This window comes from Cucurbita moschata, unplaced genomic scaffold, assembly GCF_002738365.1.
Source record: "Cucurbita moschata cultivar Rifu unplaced genomic scaffold, Cmos_1.0 Cmo_Scf00073, whole genome shotgun sequence".
Classification (NCBI taxonomy): domain Eukaryota; kingdom Viridiplantae; phylum Streptophyta; class Magnoliopsida; order Cucurbitales; family Cucurbitaceae; genus Cucurbita; species Cucurbita moschata.
In genome coordinates, this window is record NW_019268589.1 from 728,770 (window position 1) to 733,156 (window position 4,387).

Genomic DNA, 4,387 nt, shown 5'->3' on the forward strand with positions numbered 1-4,387 from the left:
ACCTTTGTTGTCCCTATTGCCTCTTCGACATTCGTTCCTAAAACAAAAAATTCGCTTTGGCCGAGTGGTTAAGTCGAGTGTCTGTTAAGTACAAGGGGTTCCCCTACGAGCTGTGACAAAAAGATAAATTTTGCATACTTTAAAACAAATATATACAACACCTTTGTCAGAAATTTCAAGTTATTTACAAATGGAAAAAAGGGCATGGGATACAAAATAATTCAAAATCAACCCAAAAAATTATACATCTAATTGATGCCCCAGGTTGAATACAACTAACATACACTCCGAGTTGACACCCCTCTATGATAGTGTAGAGCTCCCGAGCATCTCCCCACCTTGACTAGTACCTGAACTAGAATTTTATTTCACATGCATCGGGATATTTTTCTCCTTAAGATGAGTATGGACACATATGTTATGAAATAAAAACGATCATCATGTTTAACATGATGCTGCAACGGTCACTACTCCTACCGGGTGTCCGACAATAGCACTAGAGAATGTTAGCCTAACCAGGAAAAGAACTCAGAAGTTGTACAAACCGACTGGTGGGTCTATATTTGCACATATGAGCCATGTGGAGAGTAGTAAAAACACATCCAATGATCTGCTTATGATATCAACCTAAGAGAATACGGCTTTAAATGATAGGTCTCATTCATGATTGCATGTGTTTTGTATCTAACTCCAATAGTGGTGTTACTTACTATGTATTTCTTCAAGTACTCAAGCCACGTGCTACTTCTCTATTTCAGGTAAATGCAAAACACTCGTACGGTCGATGGTGGCATTACAACTTTAAAGATCATGGCACATGTAAAAGGTATAGGTTAGGATCGGGTATTTTTGTTTTATTTTTATTTATGTATATTTTAATTTTTCTATTGTTTTATTTCAAAATCCTTTTATTAAACATGTAAGTTCAGGACATTATTTTATGAATACGTTTTAAATGAATATTTCTATACAAAGTATTAAGTCACACATGTAGTAGCGATTTTAGGTTAATAGAAAATTAGAGTGGTTACAGAAAATATATTAAATATCAAAATAATTCATGCATATTAGATACATTAAATAAAAATATTTATTTAAAATTTGAATGAAAAATGGGTGGAATGCATTGAGATATCTAATGATCTTTAAATATCATTTAAATAAAATATTATATCTTAATATATTAGATATTAAAATATATTATTTAGATTTTAAAAAAACTCTTCCAAAATTCCTATAAGACTCTGTCTTGAAAATGAAAATTCTCTCTAGACCTTTCCCTCCCAAATGCCTTTAGACTTTCTTTCATGAGATTCTCATAAGCCAACATCATGTTTGAGTCATAGTGAAAAAGGTTCATTACAAAGTTTTATCATAACTCAATTTTTAAGATTTCAAATTTTGAGTCGGGACCGAAAAGACAAAGGCAAAAGAAAAAATAAAATGGTAATAATAGCACCACAATTATAAATAAATTTTACAAAATGAGAAAATGTATTTGAGATACAAATACAAAATACTCAAAATATAAAAACGAATTGACCCTTTGGAACGACCCCTTTGTGACCACGCAACTCTTGAATGTTCCCCCACCTCAACCGAACACATAAAAAAAGGGGAAAGAAGGGAATATAAAATTATTGAGTGAGCAATCTACTTATAAGCTATTATTGTATCCTTTACCGACTAAGTATTCACAAGTTTTACTCTAGGCTCTAAGAAGTTGGGCCTTGTCTTTACTGTTATCAGAGCATTTTGGGAGGTTTCAAAGTTTCAAGCGGTTCTTTAGCTGTCCACGGATCTACTTTAGGTTTGGAGGTGGGGGTTCATCTACTTCTGACATCTCTAATCTATTGGCAAACAAACCACATCTTTGGCGTGAATTACTTTTTCAGTTCTTAAATTTAGACAGCTTGCCTAGCCACAACAACGATTATCTGATATCTTTGGTTGATGTGCTACCCAATAAAACCTATTAGGACCATATGACATCTAGCAAGTCTGAACATCATTGTCATCTTCTATTAAAGGTTAGCTGGCAAACATTTCACAAGGCCATAAAGACACTCTAAGTCTAGAGGAACAACCCATGTTCTAATCCCTTAGGACAAATTTATAGTACGAAAGGTCTTGTTTGGGAGACCCCAAGCCATTTTCGCACATGATAGTAGCACTTGGATTGCCTCGTCATGCTACATTGTTTGACCTAGACCTAACTCGATAGTAGCTGTACCACTACCACTACCACTACCACTACGAAGGGTGCGAACTAAAGTTGTACTAGAGGGGATGGGAGGCTAAGACTCTTATGATACCGTCACACTACTACTAGGTATGTTAAGCTTTCTAAGTCATCTTTCTTGAGGAAATCTACTAGGTTCTTAAGGGCATCTAAGTAGTTTAAATCTCACCTCACCTTTCTAGGACTTTTGGGGTTAGCTTTTTGGAGCTAATCCAATTTTTTGAGTGCACACAGATCTATACCTTTGGTTGTTGCTTATGATCTTAAGGTGCACAGCCTATAGTTAACATACTAACCTAGGTTAACTTGTATATATTTCTGGTTGTGGTGCCCAAATCTTAACTTGTTTCACTCATGCATACTTGTTAAGGAGATATTCATATCGATCACCTAAAGCATAGAACACATATTCTAAACATCCCTTTGGTCATCTCTGTTGAGGATAGGTGGTGCACTCTCATTGGCACGTAGGGATCAAATTAGGTCGTGGTTGTTGGATCAGGTACATGGTTTCCAGGTCTTGTTCGAGTTTAATACAAACAATCAGGTTAGGTCAGAGCAGGTTGCGGTCTCGAGTCCCCCCTCATTGTTGTAGTGTGTCACATTCATACATTTTTAATCGTACGACATCATGATCTCGACATACTCATGATAAGTATTAAGGAGAACCAAAGTCCCACATACATATTTTAACGGTCTTTGTGGTTGTGTCAGACTTTAGGCTAGGTTTTCTTATGCAAATTGAATACAATTTTTGCAGAATCTAAGCTTGTTTGAACACACACGTCGCCCGTGTGTGCATGCTCAATCATCTTCGACCTTAACTAACTTGCCTCTATACTGGGTCAAGCCATGCGACACAACCTTGCCTCTACTCATTGTAAGGGTCATTCATATGTGTCGTTGCATCTTTGATTTGGCATCTTGTTTCCTAGCGTGACCTTCATGTCATGATGTCATCCCAAGTCCCATCATGTCATCAACCATCGTAGCTTATTTGGACATGTCAATCAAGGATGAAACCATGTATTGCTCATATTGTCTGGGCCACTCAAATATCAATTCATCCAAGCTCGATTGAGGCATTGGACCCTTCCATATCCATGTCGTATCATTTATTGACTTCATAGCAAATAACTTCTGAATATACAAACCTCCAACACTTGGGTGAGGGCGCAGTGTCGGTACACTCGTGTCATCCAACACTATTCTTGAAAGACTTATTTTAAACCAAGTCACCCAAGACACTAGTCGTGCAACCCTCCCTCTCACTGTGACACAAGTATGTGTCACATGGTAGATTGCTTAGGCCATAGGGTCAGGGGTGGTAGAGAGCTGACACCATACCTCTCCCTACATTTTGAGCCATTTTTTTTTCTAGCAGCAGTAGGTATGATTTTGCGAATAGTCATATGGTCACATGGAACGCATGTCTGGTGTCCAATTGACACCAAAATTTGGGACCTTTCATATTTCATATGGACGGACTTCCCTCTAGACCCACATGCCCAAACTTCTGTTGGAACTCTCTCGGGGCTCTACCCGACCATTTATCAACCCTATCTTTGTTTCTCATGTTGACATCATTGCCTCTATCTTCCTTATGCCTTAAGTTGGCTTCAATACAGATCTCTTTGGTGTGTTAGATGATGCACCATCCTCCTCGGTCGCATCATGACACTCATCTGTCTTGGCACTCGTGTGACTAGATGGGCGCCATTTGAGGGTCATTGCTTCTTCTGCCGTTACACGAGGGTCAAAACCTACTCTTTTCATAGTATGGTTGTTACATTCCACTTAAACTAGTCATCATCCTTGATAACTTTCTTGGAGACACAATCAGTCCATGGATTGTGACTCTGTCTCCCACTTAATCTCACAAAAAAGTCACTTTGGCTAAGTGGTTAAGGTGTGTGCTTGCTAAGTATATGGGGTTTTATTGTCTGCTTTTTCCAGTTGTCTCATGATTCACACCCTTGTTATAAGGAATGTTTGGTTTCCCTCTCCCTCATGGTCTAATAGAGGTATTCCCACCCTTATTATAAGGAAGGCTTGGTTTCCCTCTCCAACCAACGTTGGATGGGTCGAAAAGATAAATTTTACACACTTTAAAAGACTTACAACACCTGTGTCGGCCTCGCATAC